This window comes from Denticeps clupeoides, chromosome 20 (genome assembly GCF_900700375.1).
Source record: "Denticeps clupeoides chromosome 20, fDenClu1.1, whole genome shotgun sequence".
NCBI classification, from domain to species: Eukaryota; Metazoa; Chordata; class Actinopteri; order Clupeiformes; family Denticipitidae; genus Denticeps; species Denticeps clupeoides.
Genome location: NC_041726.1, coordinates 4,004,501 through 4,023,713, shown reverse-complemented (window position 1 = coordinate 4,023,713; position 19,213 = coordinate 4,004,501). Strand labels below are relative to the sequence as shown.

At 43.1% G+C, this 19,213-nt stretch overlaps 45 non-coding genes across 45 annotated transcripts; all 45 read right to left on the bottom strand.

Annotated features, from left to right (window-relative positions):
* Positions 1-6,525: 6,525 nt before the first annotated feature.
* trnar-acg (transfer RNA arginine (anticodon ACG)) lies at positions 6,526-6,598 on the bottom strand. The gene has a single exon. It is a non-coding gene; the product is annotated as a tRNA-Arg (tRNA).
* Positions 6,599-6,788: 190 nt separating this feature from the next.
* On the bottom strand, positions 6,789-6,860 carry trnah-gug (transfer RNA histidin (anticodon GUG)). Its single transcript has one exon. It is a non-coding gene; the product is annotated as a tRNA-His (tRNA).
* A 192-nt stretch (positions 6,861-7,052) lies between these two features.
* trnar-acg (transfer RNA arginine (anticodon ACG)) lies at positions 7,053-7,125 on the bottom strand. Its single transcript has one exon. It is a non-coding gene; the product is annotated as a tRNA-Arg (tRNA).
* A 453-nt stretch (positions 7,126-7,578) lies between these two features.
* On the bottom strand, positions 7,579-7,651 carry trnar-acg (transfer RNA arginine (anticodon ACG)). The gene has a single exon. It is a non-coding gene; the product is annotated as a tRNA-Arg (tRNA).
* Positions 7,652-8,103: 452 nt separating this feature from the next.
* Positions 8,104-8,176, bottom strand: trnar-acg (transfer RNA arginine (anticodon ACG)). The gene has a single exon. It is a non-coding gene; the product is annotated as a tRNA-Arg (tRNA).
* A 190-nt stretch (positions 8,177-8,366) lies between these two features.
* Positions 8,367-8,438, bottom strand: trnah-gug (transfer RNA histidin (anticodon GUG)). Its single transcript has one exon. It is a non-coding gene; the product is annotated as a tRNA-His (tRNA).
* A 192-nt stretch (positions 8,439-8,630) lies between these two features.
* trnar-acg (transfer RNA arginine (anticodon ACG)) lies at positions 8,631-8,703 on the bottom strand. Its single transcript has one exon. It is a non-coding gene; the product is annotated as a tRNA-Arg (tRNA).
* Positions 8,704-8,896: 193 nt separating this feature from the next.
* On the bottom strand, positions 8,897-8,968 carry trnah-gug (transfer RNA histidin (anticodon GUG)). Its single transcript has one exon. It is a non-coding gene; the product is annotated as a tRNA-His (tRNA).
* A 192-nt stretch (positions 8,969-9,160) lies between these two features.
* trnar-acg (transfer RNA arginine (anticodon ACG)) lies at positions 9,161-9,233 on the bottom strand. The gene has a single exon. It is a non-coding gene; the product is annotated as a tRNA-Arg (tRNA).
* Positions 9,234-9,421: 188 nt separating this feature from the next.
* trnah-gug (transfer RNA histidin (anticodon GUG)) lies at positions 9,422-9,493 on the bottom strand. Its single transcript has one exon. It is a non-coding gene; the product is annotated as a tRNA-His (tRNA).
* Positions 9,494-9,685: 192 nt separating this feature from the next.
* Positions 9,686-9,758, bottom strand: trnar-acg (transfer RNA arginine (anticodon ACG)). The gene has a single exon. It is a non-coding gene; the product is annotated as a tRNA-Arg (tRNA).
* Positions 9,759-9,951: 193 nt separating this feature from the next.
* trnah-gug (transfer RNA histidin (anticodon GUG)) lies at positions 9,952-10,023 on the bottom strand. The gene has a single exon. It is a non-coding gene; the product is annotated as a tRNA-His (tRNA).
* Positions 10,024-10,215: 192 nt separating this feature from the next.
* Positions 10,216-10,288, bottom strand: trnar-acg (transfer RNA arginine (anticodon ACG)). The gene has a single exon. It is a non-coding gene; the product is annotated as a tRNA-Arg (tRNA).
* A 192-nt stretch (positions 10,289-10,480) lies between these two features.
* On the bottom strand, positions 10,481-10,552 carry trnah-gug (transfer RNA histidin (anticodon GUG)). The gene has a single exon. It is a non-coding gene; the product is annotated as a tRNA-His (tRNA).
* A 192-nt stretch (positions 10,553-10,744) lies between these two features.
* On the bottom strand, positions 10,745-10,817 carry trnar-acg (transfer RNA arginine (anticodon ACG)). The gene has a single exon. It is a non-coding gene; the product is annotated as a tRNA-Arg (tRNA).
* A 189-nt stretch (positions 10,818-11,006) lies between these two features.
* On the bottom strand, positions 11,007-11,078 carry trnah-gug (transfer RNA histidin (anticodon GUG)). Its single transcript has one exon. It is a non-coding gene; the product is annotated as a tRNA-His (tRNA).
* Positions 11,079-11,270: 192 nt separating this feature from the next.
* On the bottom strand, positions 11,271-11,343 carry trnar-acg (transfer RNA arginine (anticodon ACG)). Its single transcript has one exon. It is a non-coding gene; the product is annotated as a tRNA-Arg (tRNA).
* Positions 11,344-11,536: 193 nt separating this feature from the next.
* trnah-gug (transfer RNA histidin (anticodon GUG)) lies at positions 11,537-11,608 on the bottom strand. The gene has a single exon. It is a non-coding gene; the product is annotated as a tRNA-His (tRNA).
* A 192-nt stretch (positions 11,609-11,800) lies between these two features.
* Positions 11,801-11,873, bottom strand: trnar-acg (transfer RNA arginine (anticodon ACG)). The gene has a single exon. It is a non-coding gene; the product is annotated as a tRNA-Arg (tRNA).
* A 192-nt stretch (positions 11,874-12,065) lies between these two features.
* Positions 12,066-12,137, bottom strand: trnah-gug (transfer RNA histidin (anticodon GUG)). Its single transcript has one exon. It is a non-coding gene; the product is annotated as a tRNA-His (tRNA).
* A 192-nt stretch (positions 12,138-12,329) lies between these two features.
* On the bottom strand, positions 12,330-12,402 carry trnar-acg (transfer RNA arginine (anticodon ACG)). The gene has a single exon. It is a non-coding gene; the product is annotated as a tRNA-Arg (tRNA).
* A 190-nt stretch (positions 12,403-12,592) lies between these two features.
* Positions 12,593-12,664, bottom strand: trnah-gug (transfer RNA histidin (anticodon GUG)). The gene has a single exon. It is a non-coding gene; the product is annotated as a tRNA-His (tRNA).
* A 192-nt stretch (positions 12,665-12,856) lies between these two features.
* trnar-acg (transfer RNA arginine (anticodon ACG)) lies at positions 12,857-12,929 on the bottom strand. The gene has a single exon. It is a non-coding gene; the product is annotated as a tRNA-Arg (tRNA).
* A 189-nt stretch (positions 12,930-13,118) lies between these two features.
* trnah-gug (transfer RNA histidin (anticodon GUG)) lies at positions 13,119-13,190 on the bottom strand. The gene has a single exon. It is a non-coding gene; the product is annotated as a tRNA-His (tRNA).
* Positions 13,191-13,382: 192 nt separating this feature from the next.
* trnar-acg (transfer RNA arginine (anticodon ACG)) lies at positions 13,383-13,455 on the bottom strand. The gene has a single exon. It is a non-coding gene; the product is annotated as a tRNA-Arg (tRNA).
* Positions 13,456-13,645: 190 nt separating this feature from the next.
* On the bottom strand, positions 13,646-13,717 carry trnah-gug (transfer RNA histidin (anticodon GUG)). The gene has a single exon. It is a non-coding gene; the product is annotated as a tRNA-His (tRNA).
* A 192-nt stretch (positions 13,718-13,909) lies between these two features.
* trnar-acg (transfer RNA arginine (anticodon ACG)) lies at positions 13,910-13,982 on the bottom strand. The gene has a single exon. It is a non-coding gene; the product is annotated as a tRNA-Arg (tRNA).
* Positions 13,983-14,175: 193 nt separating this feature from the next.
* On the bottom strand, positions 14,176-14,247 carry trnah-gug (transfer RNA histidin (anticodon GUG)). Its single transcript has one exon. It is a non-coding gene; the product is annotated as a tRNA-His (tRNA).
* A 192-nt stretch (positions 14,248-14,439) lies between these two features.
* Positions 14,440-14,512, bottom strand: trnar-acg (transfer RNA arginine (anticodon ACG)). The gene has a single exon. It is a non-coding gene; the product is annotated as a tRNA-Arg (tRNA).
* A 188-nt stretch (positions 14,513-14,700) lies between these two features.
* Positions 14,701-14,772, bottom strand: trnah-gug (transfer RNA histidin (anticodon GUG)). The gene has a single exon. It is a non-coding gene; the product is annotated as a tRNA-His (tRNA).
* Positions 14,773-15,227: 455 nt separating this feature from the next.
* On the bottom strand, positions 15,228-15,299 carry trnah-gug (transfer RNA histidin (anticodon GUG)). Its single transcript has one exon. It is a non-coding gene; the product is annotated as a tRNA-His (tRNA).
* A 191-nt stretch (positions 15,300-15,490) lies between these two features.
* trnar-acg (transfer RNA arginine (anticodon ACG)) lies at positions 15,491-15,563 on the bottom strand. The gene has a single exon. It is a non-coding gene; the product is annotated as a tRNA-Arg (tRNA).
* Positions 15,564-15,756: 193 nt separating this feature from the next.
* Positions 15,757-15,828, bottom strand: trnah-gug (transfer RNA histidin (anticodon GUG)). The gene has a single exon. It is a non-coding gene; the product is annotated as a tRNA-His (tRNA).
* Positions 15,829-16,021: 193 nt separating this feature from the next.
* On the bottom strand, positions 16,022-16,094 carry trnar-acg (transfer RNA arginine (anticodon ACG)). The gene has a single exon. It is a non-coding gene; the product is annotated as a tRNA-Arg (tRNA).
* Positions 16,095-16,284: 190 nt separating this feature from the next.
* On the bottom strand, positions 16,285-16,356 carry trnah-gug (transfer RNA histidin (anticodon GUG)). The gene has a single exon. It is a non-coding gene; the product is annotated as a tRNA-His (tRNA).
* A 192-nt stretch (positions 16,357-16,548) lies between these two features.
* trnar-acg (transfer RNA arginine (anticodon ACG)) lies at positions 16,549-16,621 on the bottom strand. The gene has a single exon. It is a non-coding gene; the product is annotated as a tRNA-Arg (tRNA).
* A 188-nt stretch (positions 16,622-16,809) lies between these two features.
* trnah-gug (transfer RNA histidin (anticodon GUG)) lies at positions 16,810-16,881 on the bottom strand. Its single transcript has one exon. It is a non-coding gene; the product is annotated as a tRNA-His (tRNA).
* Positions 16,882-17,073: 192 nt separating this feature from the next.
* On the bottom strand, positions 17,074-17,146 carry trnar-acg (transfer RNA arginine (anticodon ACG)). The gene has a single exon. It is a non-coding gene; the product is annotated as a tRNA-Arg (tRNA).
* A 191-nt stretch (positions 17,147-17,337) lies between these two features.
* Positions 17,338-17,409, bottom strand: trnah-gug (transfer RNA histidin (anticodon GUG)). The gene has a single exon. It is a non-coding gene; the product is annotated as a tRNA-His (tRNA).
* A 192-nt stretch (positions 17,410-17,601) lies between these two features.
* Positions 17,602-17,674, bottom strand: trnar-acg (transfer RNA arginine (anticodon ACG)). Its single transcript has one exon. It is a non-coding gene; the product is annotated as a tRNA-Arg (tRNA).
* A 193-nt stretch (positions 17,675-17,867) lies between these two features.
* trnah-gug (transfer RNA histidin (anticodon GUG)) lies at positions 17,868-17,939 on the bottom strand. Its single transcript has one exon. It is a non-coding gene; the product is annotated as a tRNA-His (tRNA).
* Positions 17,940-18,131: 192 nt separating this feature from the next.
* On the bottom strand, positions 18,132-18,204 carry trnar-acg (transfer RNA arginine (anticodon ACG)). Its single transcript has one exon. It is a non-coding gene; the product is annotated as a tRNA-Arg (tRNA).
* A 188-nt stretch (positions 18,205-18,392) lies between these two features.
* On the bottom strand, positions 18,393-18,464 carry trnah-gug (transfer RNA histidin (anticodon GUG)). Its single transcript has one exon. It is a non-coding gene; the product is annotated as a tRNA-His (tRNA).
* A 192-nt stretch (positions 18,465-18,656) lies between these two features.
* On the bottom strand, positions 18,657-18,729 carry trnar-acg (transfer RNA arginine (anticodon ACG)). Its single transcript has one exon. It is a non-coding gene; the product is annotated as a tRNA-Arg (tRNA).
* A 190-nt stretch (positions 18,730-18,919) lies between these two features.
* On the bottom strand, positions 18,920-18,991 carry trnah-gug (transfer RNA histidin (anticodon GUG)). Its single transcript has one exon. It is a non-coding gene; the product is annotated as a tRNA-His (tRNA).
* Between the last annotated feature and the right edge of the window lie 222 nt (positions 18,992-19,213).

The following is a 19,213-nucleotide window of genomic DNA, read 5'->3' as shown; positions in this document are numbered from 1 at the left end:
TCTCCTCTTTCTGTACATTCTTCTCACATTCGTGTGGGGTATCTGATGCCATGTGATCAGCCATGTTTATACCTGCATGTGAGTAGCTAATGTGTGGAGCAGTGAGAATGTCCATTAATCGCCTTTGTCGTAGTGGTGTGAGTGTGAAGGCCTGTGAGGTTACATAGGCTACGACGCTGTGTGCCGTCAGTATTTTCAAAGGATGGTTCATGACTATGTGAGCTGTTTTAGTGATGATTTTAGCTAGTCCTGCCGCATGTTGGGTGCATGATGGATGTCGTTGTTCAATATTGTCTAGCATGACACTGACATATGTGAGTACACGTCTCTCTCCCCCTTTTTTCTGGAACAGTACACCATTGACGTGAGTATCTGTTCCAGAAACATCCAAATGAAAAGTCAACGCATAGTCCGGGATTGCTAGGTCAGCGGCCACGGAAAGTCGTTGTTTGAGAGTGATAAAACATTGTTCAGTTTCATAGGTCCATTCTAATGGTGCGTGGAGGTTTTTCATGCCTTTTGCGTTCACAAGAGCCCTGAGAGGGGTAGTGAGACCCACGTAATCAGGGATATAATTCCTACTAAAGCCAGTCAGACCTAAGAAGGAGAGCATGTCCTTGACAGAATGTGGACGTGGATGGTGTAGAATAGAATTTCGATGGTCTTTAGATAGAGAGACCCCTGTCTGAGCAACCATGCGCCCCAAGAAGGAAACTTGTTTGCGGCAACATTGTAGCTTGGACCTACTAACTTTGAAGCCGACTTCTGCTAGAAAGGTCAATAGTGAGCGAGTTGCTTGTAGGCAAACGTCTGCCGTGGGGGCAGAAAGTAGTAAGTCATCAACATATTGGACCAGGAAACAGTCAGATGGGAGTGGGCATTTAGCTAGGATAGCCTTCAGATGTTGATTGAAAAGACCGGGCGAGAGAGCAAACCCTTGGGGTAAGCGAGTGTAGCGCCATTGGTGGCCCCTGAAAGTGAATGAAAAGACATCTCTCAAGGACTCCGCCAATGGAAGGCAGAAGAAAGCGTTGGCTAAATCTATACATGAGAACCAGGCGTGTGACGGAGGCAGGTTGGCCAGGGCAACATAAGGATTGGGCACCGGGAGAGATGTAGTTCCCAGGAGAGAATTGATTCTCCTGAGGTCATGGACCATACGATATTTATCCGTACCCTTCTTTTCGACTGGGAGAATAGGAGTGTTCCAGGGGGATCCAGACGGTTCGAGGACCCCAGCATCGATTAGACCCTCAATGGTCTCGGCAATGCCGGCTTCCGCCTGGGGTTTGTGTGGATATTGAGACTGCCACACGGGAGCGGAAGTATGCAACGTAAAAGTGACTGGAGGGATGCCGACACAACCAACGTCGGTAGGTCCTTGAGACCACAGGGAACGTGGAATGGAATCAAGAATTGACTGTGAATCGCAATGGTCCGTCATTTCTCTACCATGAGACCGAGACAAGGTGTCATGATGCAACACAGCGGAGTTGATCAAGAAGTGGGCAAAATTTGGTAAGTTGAAGTGGATTCCGAGAATAAAACATATGGTAATCTAGTATTGACCCAATCGGTTGCTGCAATTGCTCGTTTTACTATTCCACCTAATTCCTTGGCCTGATGTCCAGGGTTTAGGGCTAACGAAATGTGTGGGACTGCCTCAGCGGACATCATATACCACTGTTCCTGTTCCGGTGTGAGAGTAACAGCCGCCGCAACACCCTCCGGAGCCGCAAAAAGGCATGTACTAGTGACAGACCACTGATGACCCTCACAATTATCCTGGAACTGGTGCTGATACCAGGTGGTGTCATGTCTGTCATAAAAAAGAGTGAGATGGGGTGGGTCAGGAGGAGGCACATAAGGATGGAGTTGGGAGAGCCACGGTTGCCACTGTTGGAACATCGTCAGTACACCTGGGGACGCACTTGGTTCAGAGTTCAGCATAGCCCAATAGATGTCCGCTGTGGGAGACACATCCTGAGCGGGATGTAGAAGAAACTGTCCATTGCCTTCAACCATTTCGCGACACGGAAGGATCGTTCCTGCTGGCAAGGACACAGTTAGGCCCTGTGGGGAGCAAGTGATACTGGCCCCCAGTCGTATCAATAGGTCTCGGCCGAGGAGGTTGACCGGTACGTCCTTGGAACAAATGTAACTGTGTAACAGTGTCTGGTTGCCAACGACTGTAGGAAGTGGTGTGGTGAACGGCAGAACCCTTGGATCCCCAGAGATGCCCACGACTGTAGTAGTGAGGTTGGAAAGTTTACCTCGCGATACGGACCGGACTGTGGAGTGTGTAGCCCCTGTGTCCACCAGGAAGTCTTTTTGCAGTCCGTCTACAGTTATAGACAGCATGGGATCCGCCGTAGGCACCACACTGTCTAGGGCAGTCTGTGGGGTGTCCTATTGGGTACCACCCTCAAAGTGGTCCCAACTTGTCATGGGCATTTGTGGGGCCGGAAAGCCTCCCGGACCTCCACGCGGCTGTTGGAATCTCCCTCGCTGTGCAGGACGGTGCTGATATGGAGTTCCCCAGGCTGGCGGGCCAGTGGACTTGTGAGGGCAGGCTCGGGCCCAGTGACTGGGATCTCCGCAAGTGAAACAGCCTGTGGTTTGTCCCCCGTTTCCACCCCTCCGTTGACCTCTCCCTCTGAAACCACCCCTTCTTTCCCCCCTAGGGGGACCAGCCTGTCCATAAGGAACCGGCGGAGGGTAAGCTGAATGTTGGGGGTACTGTGGTGGAGGCTGCCATCCACCAGAAGGGAAGGACGGCATTGGCTGAGGGGGGTGCGGTGCAACTGCGGCCACTAACTGCTTTTTTGGTTTTTCTGGTTTACCACCTAATTCTTTTTTTGCTTGTTGTATTTGCATTCGGAGTAACTGTTGTTGCAGGTCTTCCACAGTTTCTCCCTTACTGGAATCCTTATCCTGACATTTGTTGAGATTAAATAGCAGGTGTTTTTTCCATGTGGAGAAATCGCTATCCTGCAAATCAGGGTTGTCTTCCATTTTGTCCGATGTAGCCTCTGGGACCCCCTTTAACACTGCCTTCCTGAACAGAATTGACATTCTACCCGTCCAATCATCTATTGCTTGGTCGAGGTAAGCAGGTGGGTTCTGTTTGCGGTCCCATTTAATTCTAGTCATTCCACCTGCCGCGTCTTTTAGTGGAAAGGACTGTCTTAGGGCGCGATTGAGGTTGTTGAGGACATTGTATATAGGAACTTCATTGGGGGTCTCGAGGGTCCCGGCGTCTCGTTCTACCGCTAACAGTTGAGATTTGGAGGAACACATGGTCAATATTGCTCTAATGTCACCCAAGGCTAGGTCGACGCCGGCAGTGTGTTTTTCCAAGGCCACTAACCATGGATGTGCTCCGTCGTGTATGTTTGGTAATTTGTGAACTAGCCCTGTGATGTCCCCTAAAGTGTATGGCTGATACACAGGCCTTTCCCCTGGTTTTCTCTGAATCAGTGGATAAACCCCTGCTACCCTTACCAACTCAAGTCCATTATTTTCCTCATCTTCCTCTTCTTCACCTTCGTTCCTGTCTATGTCATGCCCTTCCCCCTTAGGTAGTTCCCAGCCAGACCCTTCAGTTCCAATCCTCCCTCTAGTTCTATGAGCTATTGGTTCCCTGATCTCATGTCCTTGTCCTGCCTTAGCTTCCTCAACTGCCTGGATCATTAAATCTGCAATTTCTTCTCCCGTGGTGTTTAGGCTTTCGAGTGATTTTGGTGCCTGCTGTACTTTGAGGCATATTGTAACTGTTTCAGGTTTTTGACCTTGTTCAGGTTGTGTTGTGGATTGTTCCCTGTAGGTAGTTTCTGATCTTTCCTCTGTCGAAGGAACCTGTTGGGGCTTGCTATGTTTGGCCTGGTACCGGGCCCTTGCATGTTGGAATGGTGCACCGGGTTGCAGTACCAGTGGATCTGCTTTTACGGTGTCAGTTCCTAATGAAGGTGTGGTAGACGATACACCTTCAGCGGGACAGGTTAAGATGCCCCCCGTGACTTCCAGGACAGGATATATTGATGCAGGCACCCTGGGAGGTGGAGGCGCTGTTGGGTCAGGGGTATATGGAGGTGGTGCCTCTTTTTCCTTTTTCATGCGAACTTTGGCGAGTTCCCACCATCCCGCGAATTTATTGTATTTTATCCTTTTGTTCTTTTGTGTTTCTTGTTCCTTCTTATGTTTTTGTCGACTAAACAGCCCAGCACTTTCCAACATTCTTCCCGCTTCTCCCTCTTTTTTCTTAGCTTCTCGCGCTATGGAGCGAAATATTATGCCCCAATTCCCACTACTCTCTTTGGTCTGGCCTTTTTCTATCAGTAGTTTTGTGGTGGTAATGTCGAGTAATTTCTTTTGTTCCGCTGCTTCCTTAGAAGGGTAAGTGACGTCTATCACAAAGTGCATCTCGATCAATTGTTTGCCGAGCGTACTGAGAACCCTTCCGGGAGCCCAACCATCTCCTACATCTTTATCCAGTTCTCCTTCCATGTTATTTCCACGGAAAGGCTTGTCTTTTTATTTTTTATGAGAATTATGTCCAGCTGGGGTCTTGCCAATAGGTGGCACTAACAGCTGGGGAGTACCGTTTTTAAGTCAGTGAGTCAGCACTTGAAATATCCCCCTTTGGTGGTATCAAGCTTCTACCTGGGAGTAAGACTTCCCAGGCGGATACACCTTGCCTCTGCTTCCAAATGGGGGTGCTAGTTGTTCTCACTGTTATTATTCACAATCATTCATTCCCATGTGGTGCAGTATGTAAATGTGATTATGTGTTTTTACACTTTTAACATTAACAGGGGAATACCTGATATTCACCCTTTATTGAAATGAATTGGGAACAAAAAGGAATCTAATTCCCTTTATTATGTAATCTGTGAACACGGAAGAACAGACTGTCTTTCCCAGTGTTTCACAGCATTCACACCGTTGTGTATTTATTTGGCCATGTTAACACAATATATTCATATATCACATGTATAAAAACCTCTTCATACCTTTTAACTAATATTCTGGAAATTTAAGTAACAACCTGGGTGATTACTAGGGACTCCAACCCGTACGATAATTCTCTTTAATTATTCCTCTGGTACTTTAAGAAATAACTTCTGGTATTTCTAGGGACTCCAACCCATAACCTCTGGTAATTTAAGAAACAACTTGTGTTATTTCTAAGGACTCCAACCCATAACAAAACACACTTGTATTTAAATTTATTAAGGAATTTAGAAGTAATCTAAAATTACTCCAGGGCCTCCAACCCACTACTGAGATTTCACGCCGGACCCCAAATTGGACTCGTCAGTGCCAATAGTGGTCCGACCTCAGTATTCTTTTGTCACCGTTCTTTTATTGTAATTCCAAATTTTCTATCGTCTTTTAACTCGTATTCAATTCAGTCTTTTTCAGCCTTTTAGAACAATATTCTAATACAGGATACTCGGAGTCTGGACACAAAGTTTATTTAGAGTAGTCAATTGAAGCAGAATGAAAGGTCTGCTTACCTTTTGTGATTCGACCGGTCGCTTTCTGTCCAAACTCCTTTCACCTGGCCCTGTCCAATCTCCTCTGTTGATCCAGAAGAAGATCCTGTTCGTGACGCCAATTTGAAGGAATAAATTTGTGAGATTATTGGTCTTCTCCGCGGGTCCTTCAACCCAGGTTCTTTGTTGGAGGATGCATTGCTCAAGGCTGAGAAAGAATGAAGACTCAAGACTCAGTCTGCGCAGAAGGGGGAATCTTTAATGTTCACAGAAGACAACCACTAGCACTCTGTGTACAGATTCCGATGTTTCAGTGCGTGCTCAGCTCTTTTATAGGTACTGACAAACAAAGTCTTTTGGGGTGGGGTCTTCTTTTGGGGTCTTCTGGTTGTTTGTACTGTCTTCTGGCAGGGGCAGATAACCCCTTCAGCAGGGTCAAACCACAAGGTGCGAAGTTGACAGTTTTAACACGGTCGGGTACGGTTGTCTTGTTTCACTTCCTCTTTGAGTGATATGTTCCACTTCCTCTTTGAGTGAGTCTTTTGTTCCTTTGTTTGCACGACATCTGATAACAGATGTTTTACCAGTCTTTAGCAAAGTAACATATGTCAAAGCAGTATATTTCTACACAGGCATTGGATTCGACAATTTTTGAGAGGCCTAATCACTAAAATGTGTTGTGGATTTGATCCCAAAGACAATCTTATGTTTAATTTAAGAGGAATTTCAAATATTTTCATTAAAAAATTGTCTATCCAAAGACTGCCGTGACTCGGATTCGAACCAGGGTTGCTGCAGCCACAACGCAGAGTACTAACCACTATACGATCATGGCCACACTAACTCACAGTTAAGTAGCTCACCAGCACTCCTTTTAGGGTAAACATTCGCTGGATGCACTGTGTTAAATAGCAAAGGAGTTACATGGAAAAAGATGCTCTGTCTTGAAGAAGGGACATTTATTGATATTGGATTTGAGCTCTTTAAAAAATCATTTTAAAGCAATGATCAAAAGAACACAAATGCACGAGCCAGCCAGGAGTCGAACCTAGAATCTTCTGATCCGTAGTCAGACGCGTTATCCATTGCGCCACTGGCCCTGCAGATGCTATGGTTCATTGGCCTTACTAGGATTGGGAATCTTAATTGGCTGTCAGGCATTGGATTCGACAATTTTTGAGAGGCCTAAATCACTAAAATGTGTTGTGGATTTGCTCCCAAAGACAATCTTATGTTTAATTTAAGAGGAATTTTCAAATATTTTCATTAAAAAATTGTCTATCCAAAGACTGCCGTGACCCGGATTCGAACCAGGGTTGCTGCGGCCACAACGCAGAGTACTAACCACTATACGATCACGGCCACACTAACTCACAGTTAAGTAGCTCACCAGCACTCCTTTTAGGGTAAACATTCGCTGGATGCACTGTGTTAAATAGCAAAGGAGTTACATGGAAAAAGATGCTCTGTCTTGAAGAAGGGACATTTATTGATATTGGATTTGAGCTCTTTAAAAAATCATTTTAAAGCAATGATCAAAAGAACACAAATGCTCGAGCCAGCCAGGAGTCGAACCTAGAATCTTCTGATCCGTAGTCAGACGCGTTATCCATTGCGCCACTGGCCCTGCAGATGCTATGGTTCATTGGCCTTACTAGGATTGGGAATCTTAATTGGCTGTCAGGCATTGGATTCGACAATTTTTGAGAGGCCTAATCACTAAAATGTGTTGTGGATTTGCTCCCAAAGACAATCTTATGTTTAATTTAAGAGGAATTTTCAAATATTTTCATTAAAAAATTGTCTATCCAAAGACTGCCGTGACTCAGATTCGAACCAGGGTTGCTGCGGCCACAACGCAGAGTACTAACAACTATACGATCACGGCCACACTAACTCACAGTTAAGTAGCTCACCAGCACTCCTTTTAGGGTAAACATTCGCTGGATGCACTGTGTTAAATAGCAAAGGAGTTACATGGAAAAAGATGCTCTGTCTTGAAGAAGGGACATTTATTGATATTGGATTTGAGCTCTTTAAAAAATCATTTTAAAGCAATGATCAAAAGAACACAAATGCTCAAGCCAGCCAGGAGTCGAACCTAGAATCTTCTGATCCGTAGTCAGACGCGTTATCCATTGCGCCACTGGCCCTGCAGAGGCTATGGTTCATTGGCCTTACTAGGATTGGGAATCTTAATTGGCTGTCAGGCATTGGATTCGACAATTTTTGAGAGGCCTAAACACTAAAATGTGTTGTGGATTTGCTCCCAAAGACAATCTTATGTTTAATTTAAGAGGAATTTCAAATATTTTCATTAAAAAATTGTCTATCCAAAGACTGCCGTGACTCGGATTCGAACCAGGGTTGCTGCGGCCACAACGCAGAGTACTAACAACTATACGATCACGGCCACACTAACTCACAGTTAAGTAGCTCACCAGCACTCCTTTTAGGGTAAACATTCGCTGGATGCACTGTGTTAAATAGCAAAGGAGTTACATGGAAAAAGATGCTCTGTCTTGAAGAAGGGACATTTATTGATATTGGATTTGAGCTCTTTAAAAAATCATTTTAAAGCAATGATCAAAAGAACACAAATGCTCGAGCCAGCCAGGAGTCGAACCTAGAATCTTCTGATCCGTAGTCAGACGCGTTATCCATTGCGCCACTGGCCCTGCAGAGGCTATGGTTCATTGGCCTTACTAGGATTGGGAATCTTAATTGGCTGTCAGGCATTGGATTCGACAATTTTTGAGAGGCCTAAACACTAAAATGTGTTGTGGATTTGCTCCCAAAGACAATCTTATGTTTAATTTAAGAGGAATTTTTCCAATATTTTCATTAAAAAATTGTCTATCTAAAGACTGCCGTGACCCGGATTCGAACCGGGGTTGCTGCGGCCACAACGCAGAGTACTAACCACTATACGATCACGGCCACACTAACTCACAGTTAAGTAGCTCACCAGCACTCCTTTTAGGGTAAACATTCGCTGGATGCACTGTGTTAAATAGCAAAGGAGTTACATGGAAAAAGATGCTCTGTCTTGAAGAAGGGACATTTATTGATATTGGATTTGAGCTCTTTAAAAAATCATTTTAAAGCAATGATCAAAAGAACACAAATGCTCGAGCCAGCCAGGAGTCGAACCTAGAATCTTCTGATCCGTAGTCAGACGCGTTATCCATTGCGCCACTGGCCCTGCAGAGGCTATGGTTCATTGGCCTTACTAGGATTGGGAATCTTAATTGGCTGTCAAGCATTGGATTCGACAATTTTTTTTGAGAGGCCTAAACACTAAAATGTGTTGTGGATTTGCTCCCAAAGACAATCTTATGTTTAATTTAAGAGGAATTTTTCCAATATTTTCATTAAAAAGTTGTCTATCCAAAGACTGCCGTGACCCGGATTCGAACCGGGGTTGCTGCGGCCACAACGCAGAGTACTAACCACTATACGATCACGGCCACACTAACTCACAGTTAAGTAGCTCACCAGCACTCCTTTTAGGGTAAACATTCGCTGGATGCACTGTGTTAAATAGCAAAGGAGTTACATGGAAAAAGATGCTCTGTCTTGAAGAAGGGACATTTATTGATATTGGATTTGAGCTCTTTAAAAAATAATTTTAAAGCAGTGATAAAAAGAACACAAATGCACGAGCCAGCCAGGAGTCGAACCTAGAATCTTCTGATCCGTAGTCAGACGCGTTATCCATTGCGCCACTGGCCCTGCAGATGCTATGGTTCATTGGCCTTACTAGGATTGGGAATCTTAATTGGCTGTCAAGCATTGGATTCGACAATTTTTTTAAGGCCTAAACACTAAAATGTGTTGTGGATTTGCTCCCAAAGACAATCTTATGTTTAATTTAAGAGGAATTTCAAATATTTTCATTAAAAAATTGTCTATCCAAAGACTGCCGTGACCCGGATTCGAACCGGGGTTGCTGCGGCCACAACGCAGAGTACTAACCACTATACGATCACGGCCACACTAACTCACAGTTAAGTAGCTCACCAGCACTCCTTTTAGGGTAAACATTCGCTGGATGCACTGTGTTAAATAGCAAAGGAGTTACATGGAAAAAGATGCTCTGTCTTGAAGAAGGGACATTTATTGATATTGGATTTGAGCTCTTTAAAAAATCATTTTAAAGCAATGATCAAAAGAACACAAATGCTCGAGCCAGCCAGGAGTCGAACCTAGAATCTTCTGATCCGTAGTCAGACGCGTTATCCATTGCGCCACTGGCCCTGCAGAGGCTATGGTTCATTGGCCTTACTAGGATTGGGAATCTTAATTGGCTGTCAGGCATTGGATTCGACAATTTTTTTATAGAGGCCTAAACACTAAAATGTGTTGTGGATTTGCTCCCAAAGACAATCTTATGTTTAATTTAAGAGGAATTTTTCAAATATTTTCATTAAAAAGTTGTCTATCCAAAGACTGCCATGACCCGGATTCGAACCGGGGTTGCTGCGGCCACAACGCAGAGTACTAACCACTATACGATCACGGCCACACTAACTCACAGTTAAGTAGCTCACCAGCACTCCTTTTAGGGTAAACATTCGCTGGATGCACTGTGTTAAATAGCAAAGGAGTTACATGGAAAAAGATGCTCTGTCTTGAAGAAGGGACATTTATTGATATTGGATTTGAGCTCTTTAAAAAATAATTTTAAAGCAGTGATAAAAAGAACACAAATGCACGAGCCAGCCAGGAGTCGAACCTAGAATCTTCTGATCCGTAGTCAGACGCGTTATCCATTGCGCCACTGGCCCTGCAGAGGCTATGGTTCATTGGCCTTACTAGGATTGGGAATCTTAATTGGCTGTCAGGCATTGGATTCGACAATTTTTTTGAGAGGCCTAAACACTAAAATGTGTTGTGGATTTGCTCCCAAAGACAATCTTATGTTTAATTTAAGAGGAATTTTTCAAATATTTTCATTAAAAAGTTGTCTATCCAAAGACTGCCGTGACCCGGATTCGAACCGGGGTTGCTGCGGCCACAACGCAGAGTACTAACCACTATACGATCACGGCCACACTAACTCACAGTTAAGTAGCTCACCAGCACTCCTTTTAGGGTAAACATTCGCTGGATGCACTGTGTTAAATAGCAAAGGAGTTACATGGAAAAAGATGCTCTGTCTTGAAGAAGGGACATTTATTGATATTGGATTTGAGCTCTTTAAAAAATAATTTTAAAGCAGTGATAAAAAGAACACAAATGCACGAGCCAGCCAGGAGTCGAACCTAGAATCTTCTGATCCGTAGTCAGACGCGTTATCCATTGCGCCACTGGCCCTGCAGATGCTATGGTTCATTGGCCTTACTAGGATTGGGAATCTTAATTGGCTGTCAAGCATTGGATTCGACAATTTTTTGAGAGGCCTAAACACTAAAATGTGTTGTGGATTTGCTCCCAAAGACAATCTTATGTTTAATTTAAGAGGAATTTCAAATATTTTCATTAAAAAATTGTCTATCCAAAGACTGCCGTGACCCGGATTCGAACCGGGGTTGCTGCGGCCACAACGCAGAGTACTAACCACTATACGATCACGGCCACACTAACTCACAGTTAAGTAGCTCACCAGCACTCCTTTTAGGGTAAACATTCGCTGGATGCACTGTGTTAAATAGCAAAGGAGTTACATGGAAAAAGATGCTCTGTCTTGAAGAAGGGACATTTATTGATATTGGATTTGAGCTCTTTAAAAAATCATTTTAAAGCAATGATCAAAAGAACACAAATGCTCGAGCCAGCCAGGAGTCGAACCTAGAATCTTCTGATCCGTAGTCAGACGCGTTATCCATTGCGCCACTGGCCCTGCAGAGGCTATGGTTCATTGGCCTTACTAGGATTGGGAATCTTAATTGGCTGTCAGGCATTGGATTCGACAATTTTTTTTGAGAGGCCTAAACACTAAAATGTGTTGTGGATTTGCTCCCAAAGACAATCTTATGTTTAATTTAAGAGGAATTTTTCAAATATTTTCATTAAAAAGTTGTCTATCCAAAGACTGCCGTGACCCGGATTCGAACCGGGGTTGCTGCGGCCACAACGCAGAGTACTAACCACTATACGATCACGGCCACACTAACTCACAGTTAAGTAGCTCACCAGCACTCCTTTTAGGGTAAACATTCGCTGGATGCACTGTGTTAAATAGCAAAGGAGTTACATGGAAAAAGATGCTCTGTCTTGAAGAAGGGACATTTATTGATATTGGATTTGAGCTCTTTAAAAAATCATTTTAAAGCAATGATCAAAAGAACACAAATGCTCGAGCCAGCCAGGAGTCGAACCTAGAATCTTCTGATCCGTAGTCAGACGCGTTATCCATTGCGCCACTGGCCCTGCAGAGGCTATGGTTCATTGGCCTTACTAGGATTGGGAATCTTAATTGGCTGTCAGGCATTGGATTCGACAATTTTTTTGAGAGGCCTAAACACTAAAATGTGTTGTGGATTTGCTCCCAAAGACAATCTTATGTTTAATTTAAGAGGAATTTTTCAAATATTTTCATTAAAAAGTTGTCTATCCAAAGACTGCCGTGACCCGGATTCGAACCGGGGTTGCTGCGGCCACAACGCAGAGTACTAACCACTATACGATCACGGCCACACTAACTCACAGTTAAGTAGCTCACCAGCACTCCTTTTAGGGTAAACATTCGCTGGATGCACTGTGTTAAATAGCAAAGGAGTTACATGGAAAAAGATGCTCTGTCTTGAAGAAGGGACATTTATTGATATTGGATTTGAGCTCTTTAAAAAATCATTTTAAAGCAATGATCAAAAGAACACAAATGCACGAGCCAGCCAGGAGTCGAACCTAGAATCTTCTGATCCGTAGTCAGACGCGTTATCCATTGCGCCACTGGCCCTGCAGATGCTATAGTTCATTGGCCTTACTAGGATTGGGAATCTTAATTGGCTGTCAAGCATTGGATTCGACAATTTTTTAAAGGCCTAAACACTAAAATGTGTTGTGGATTTGCTCCCAAAGACAATCTTATGTATAATTTAAGAGGAATTTTTCAAATATTTTCATTAAAAAATTGTCTATCCAAAGACTGCCGTGACCCGGATTCGAACCGGGGTTGCTGCGGCCACAACGCAGAGTACTAACCACTATACGATCACAGCTGCACTAACTCACAGTTAAGTAGCTCACCAGCACTCCTTTTAGGGTAAACATTCGCTGGATGCACTGTGTTATATAGCAAAGGAGTTACATGGAAAAAGATGCTCTGTCTTGAAGAAGGGACATTTATTGATATTGGATTTGAGCTCTTTAAAAAATCATTTTAAAGCAATGATCAAAAGAACACAAATGCTCGAGCCAGCCAGGAGTCGAACCTAGAATCTTCTGATCCGTAGTCAGACGCGTTATCCATTGCGCCACTGGCCCTGCAGAGGCTATGGTTCATTGGCCTTACTAGGATTGGGAATCTTAATTGGCTGTCAGGCATTGGATTCGACAATTTTTGAGAGGCCTAAACACTAAAATGTGTTGTGGATTTGCTCCCAAAGACAATCTTATGTTTAATTTAAGAGGAATTTTCAAATATTTTCATTAAAAAATTGTCTATCCAAAGACTGCCGTGACCCGGATTCGAACCGGGGTTGCTGCGGCCACAACGCAGAGTACTAACCACTATACGATCACGGCCACACTAACTCACAGTTAAGTAGCTCACCAGCACTCCTTTTAGGGTAAACATTCGCTGGATGCACTGTGTTAAATAGCAAAGGAGTTACATGGAAAAAGATGCTCTGTCTTGAAGAAGGGACATTTATTGATATTGGATTTGAGCTCTTTAAAAAATCATTTTAAAGCAATGATCAAAAGAACACAAATGCACGAGCCAGCCAGGAGTCGAACCTAGAATCTTCTGATCCGTAGTCAGACGCGTTATCCATTGCGCCACTGGCCCTGCAGATGCTATAGTTCATTGGCCTTACTAGGATTGGGAATCTTAATTGGCTGTCAAGCATTGGATTCGACAATTTTTTAAAGGCCTAAACACTAAAATGTGTTGTGGATTTGCTCCCAAAGACAATCTTATGTTTAATTTAAGAGGAATTTTTCAAATATTTTCATTAAAAAGTTGTCTATCCAAAGACTGCCGTGACCCGGATTCGAACCGGGGTTGCTGCGGCCACAACGCAGAGTACTAACCACTATACGATCACGGCCACACTAACTCACAGTTAAGTAGCTCACCAGCACTCCTTTTAGGGTAAACATTCGCTGGATGCACTGTGTTAAATAGCAAAGGAGTTACATGGAAAAAGATGCTCTGTCTTGAAGAAGGGACATTTATTGATATTGGATTTGAGCTCTTTAAAAAATCATTTTAAAGCAATGATCAAAAGAACACAAATGCACGAGCCAGCCAGGAGTCGAACCTAGAATCTTCTGATCCGTAGTCAGACGCGTTATCCATTGCGCCACTGGCCCTGCAGATGCTATGGTTCATTGGCCTTACTAGGATTGGGAATCTTAATTGGCTGTCAAGCATTGGATTCGACAATTTTTTTTGAGAGGCCTAAACACTAAAATGTGTTGTGGATTTGCTCCCAAAGACAATCTTATGTTTAATTTAAGAGGAATTTTTCAAATATTTTCATTAAAAAATTGTCTATCCAAAGACTGCCGTGACCCGGATTCGAACCGGGGTTGCTGCGGCCACAACGCAGAGTACTAACCACTATACGATCACGGCCACACTAACTCACAGTTAAGTAGCTCACCAGCACTCCTTTTAGGGTAAACATTCGCTGGATGCACTGTGTTAAATAGCAAAGGAGTTACATGGAAAAAGATGCTCTGTCTTGAAGAAGGGACATTTATTGATATTGGATTTGAGCTCTTTAAAAAATCATTTTAAAGCAATGATCAAAAGAACACAAATGCTCGAGCCAGCCAGGAGTCGAACCTAGAATCTTCTGATCCGTAGTCAGACGCGTTATCCATTGCGCCACTGGCCCTGCAGAGGCTATGGTTCATTGGCCTTACTAGGATTGGGAATCTTAATTGGCTGTCAGGCATTGGATTCGACAATTTTTGAGAGGCCTAAACACTAAAATGTGTTGTGGATTTGCTCCCAAAGACAATCTTATGTTTAATTTAAGAGGAATTTCAAATATTTTCATTAAAAAATTGTCTATCCAAAGACTGCCGTGACCCGGATTCGAACCGGGGTTGCTGCGGCCACAACGCAGAGTACTAACCACTATACGATCACGGCCACACTAACTCACAGTTAAGTAGCTCACCAGTACTCCTTTTAGGGTAAACATTCGCTGGATGCACTGTGTTAAATAGCAAAGGAGTTACATGGAAAAAGATGCTCTGTCTTGAAGAAGGGACATTTATTGATATTGGATTTGAGCTCTTTAAAAAATCATTTTAAAGCAATGATCAAAAGAACACAAATGCACGAGCCAGCCAGGAGTCGAACCTAGAATCTTCTGATCCGTAGTCAGACGCGTTATCCATTGCGCCACTGGCCTTGCAGATGCTATAGTTCATTGGCCTTACTAGGATTGGGAATCTTAATTGGCTGTCAAGCATTGGATTCGACAATTTTTTAAAGGCCTAAACACTAAAATGTGTTGTGGATTTGCTCCCAAAGACAATCTTATGTATAATTTAAGAGGAATTTTTCAAATATTTTCATTAAAAAATTGTCTATCCAAAGACTGTCGTGACCCGGATTCGAACCGGGGTTGCTGCGGCCACAACGCAGAGTACTAACCACTATACGATCACGGCCACACTAACTCACAGTTAAGTAGCTCACCAGCACTCCTTTTAGGGTAAACATTCGCTGGATGCACTGTGTTAATAGCAAAGGAGTTACATGGAAAAAGATGCTCTGTCTTGAAGAAGGGACATTTATTGATATTGGATTTGAGCTCTTTAAAAAATCATTTTAAAGCAATGATCAAAAGAACACAAATGCTCGAGCCAGCCAGGAGTCGAACCTAGAATCTTCTGATCCGTAGTCAGACGCGTTATCCATTGCGCCACTGGCCCTGCAGAGGCTATGGTTCATTGGCCTTACTAGGATTGGGAATCTTAATTGGCTGTCAGGCATTGGATTCGACAATTTTTTTTGAGAGGCCTAAACACTAAAATGTGTTGTGGATTTGCTCCCAAAGACAATCTTATGTATAATTTAAGAGGAATTTTTCAAATATTTTCATTAAAAAATTGTCTATCCAAAGACTGTCGTGACCCGGATTCGAACCGGGGTTGCTGCGGCCACAACGCAGAGTACTAACCACTATACAATCACGGCCACACTAACTCACAGTTAAGTAGCTCACCAGCACTCCTTTTAGGGTAAACATTCGCTGGATGCACTGTGTTAAATAGCAAAGGAGTTACATGGAAAAAGATGCTCTGTCTTGAAGAAGGGACATTTATTGATATTGGATTTGAGCTCTTTAAAAAAATAATTTTAAAGCAGTGATAAAAAGAACACAAATGCACGAGCCAGCCAGGAGTCGAACCTAGAATCTTCTGATCCGTAGTCAGACGCGTTATCCATTGCGCCACTGGCCCTGCAGAGGCTATGGTTCATTGGCCTTACTAGGATTGGGAATCTTAATTGGCTGTCAAGCATTGGATTCGACAATTTTTTAAAGGCCTAAACACTAAAATGTGTTGTGGATTTGCTCCCAAAGACAATCTTATGTTTAATTTAAGAGGAATTTTTCAAATATTTTCATTAAAAAATTGTCTATCCAAAGACTGCCGTGACCCGGATTCGAACCGGGGTTGCTGCGGCCACAACGCAGAGTACTAACCACTATACGATCACGGCCACACTAACTCACAGTTAAGTAGCTCACCAGCACTCCTTTTAGGGTAAACATTCGCTGGATGCACTGTGTTAAATAGCAAAGGAGTTACATGGAAAAAGATGCTCTGTCTTGAAGAAGGGACATTTATTGATATTGGATTTGAGCTCTTTAAAAAATAATTTTAAAGCAGTGATAAAAAGAACACAAATGCACGAGCCAGCCAGGAGTCGAACCTAGAATCTTCTGATCCGTAGTCAGACGCGTTATCCATTGCGCCACTGGCCCTGCAGAGGCTATGGTTCATTGGCCTTACTAGGATTGGGAATCTTAATTGGCTGTCAGGCATTGGATTCGACAATTTTTGAGAGGCCTAAACACTAAAATGTGTTGTGGATTTGCTCCCAAAGACAATCTTATGTTTAATTTAAGAGGAATTTCAAATATTTTCATTAAAAAATTGTCTATCCAAAGACTGCCGTGACCCGGATTCGAACCAGGGTTGCTGCGGCCACAACGCAGAGTACTAACCACTATACGATCACGGCCACACTAACTCACAGTTAAGTAGCTCACCAGCACTCCTTTTAGGGTAAACATTCGCTGGATGCACTGTGTTAAATAGCAAAGGAGTTACATGGAAAAAGATGCTCTGTCTTGAAGAAGGGACATTTATTGATATTGGATTTGAGCTCTTTAAAAAATCATTTTAAAGCAATGATCAAAAGAACACAAATGCACGAGCCAGCCAGGAGTCGAACCTAGAATCTTCTGATCCGTAGTCAGACGCGTTATCCATTGCGCCACTGGCCCTGCAGATGCTATGGTTCATTGGCCTTACTAGGATTGGGAATCTTAATTGGCTGTCAGGCATTGGATTCGACAATTTTTTGAGAGGCCTAAATCACTAAAATGTGTTGTGGATTTGCTCCCAAAGACAATCTTATGTTTAATTTAAGAGGAATTTTCAAATATTTTCATTAAAAAATTGTCTATCCAAAGACTGCCGTGACCCGGATTCGAACCAGGGTTGCTGCGGCCACAACGCAGAGTACTAACAACTATACGATCACGGCCACACTAACTCACAGTTAAGTAGCTCACCAGCACTCCTTTTAGGGTAAACATTCGCTGGATGCACTGTGTTAAATAGCAAAGGAGTTACATGGAAAAAGATGCTCTGTCTTGAAGAAGGGACATTTATTGATATTGGATTTGAGCTCTTTAAAAAATCATTTTAAAGCAATGATCAAAAGAACACAAATGCACGAGCCAGCCAGGAGTCGAACCTAGAATCTTCTGATCCGTAGTCAGACGCGTTATCCATTGCGCCACTGGCCCTGCAGAGGCTATGGTTCATTGGCCTTACTAGGATTGGGAATCTTAATTGGCTGTCAGGCATTGGATTCGACAATTTTTTTTGAGAGGCCTAAACACTAAAATGTGTTGTGGATTTGCTCCCAAAGACAATCTTATGTTTAATTTAAGAGGAATTTTTCAAATATTTTCATTAAAAAGTTGTCTATCCAAAGACTGCCGTGACCCGGATTCGAACCGGGGTTGCTGCGGCCACAACGCAGAGTACTAACCACTATACGATCACGGCCACACTAACTCACAGTTAAGTAGCTCACCAGCACTCCTTTTAGGGTAAACATTCGCTGGATGCACTGTGTTAAATAGCAAAGGAGTTACATGGAAAAAGATGCTCTGTCTTGAAGAAGGGACATTTATTGATATTGGATTTGAGCTCTTTAAAAAATCATTTTAAAGCAATGATCAAAAGAACACAAATGCACGAGCCAGCCAGGAGTCGAACCTAGAATCTTCTGATCCGTAGTCAGACGCGTTATCCATTGCGCCACTGGCCCTGCAGATGCTATGGTTCATTGGCCTTACTAGGATTGGGAATCTTAATTGGCTGTCAGGCATTGGATTCGACAATTTTTGAGAGGCCTAAACACTAAAATGTGTTGTGGATTTGCTCCCAAAGACAATCTTATGTTTAATTTAAGAGGAATTTCAAATATTTTCATTAAAAAATTGTCTATCCAAAGACTGCCGTGACCCGGATTCGAACCGGGGTTGCTGCGGCCACAACGCAGAGTACTAACCACTATACGATCACGGCCACACTAACTCACAGTTAAGTAGCTCACCAGCACTCCTTTTAGGGTAAACATTCGCTGGATGCACTGTGTTAAATAGCAAAGGAGTTACATGGAAAAAGATGCTCTGTCTTGAAGAAGGGACATTTATTGATATTGGATTTGAGCTCTTTAAAAAATCATTTTAAAGCAATGATCAAAAGAACACAAATGCTCGAGCCAGCCAGGAGTCGAACCTAGAATCTTCTGATCCGTAGTCAGACGCGTTATCCATTGCGCCACTGGCCCTGCAGAGGCTATGGTTCATTGGCCTTACTAGGATTGGGAATCTTAATTGGCTGTCAGGCATTGGATTCGACAATTTTTGAGAGGCCTAAACACTAAAATGTGTTGTGGATTTGCTCCCAAAGACAATCTTATGTTTAATTTAAGAGGAATTTTCAAATATTTTCATTAAAAAATTGATCTATCCAAAGACTGCCGTGACCCGGATTTGAACCGGGGTTGCTGCGGCCACAACGCAGAGTACTAACCACTATACGATCACGGCCACACTAACTCACAGTTAAGTAGCTCACCAGCACTCCTTTTAGGGTAAACATTCGCTGGATGCACTGTGTTAAATAGCAAAGGAGTTACATGGAAAAAGATGCTCTGTCTTGAAGAAGGGACATTTATTGATATTGGATTTGAGCTCTTTAAAAAATCATTTTAAAGCAATGATCAAAAGAACACAAATGCACGAGCCAGCCAGGAGTCGAACCTAGAATCT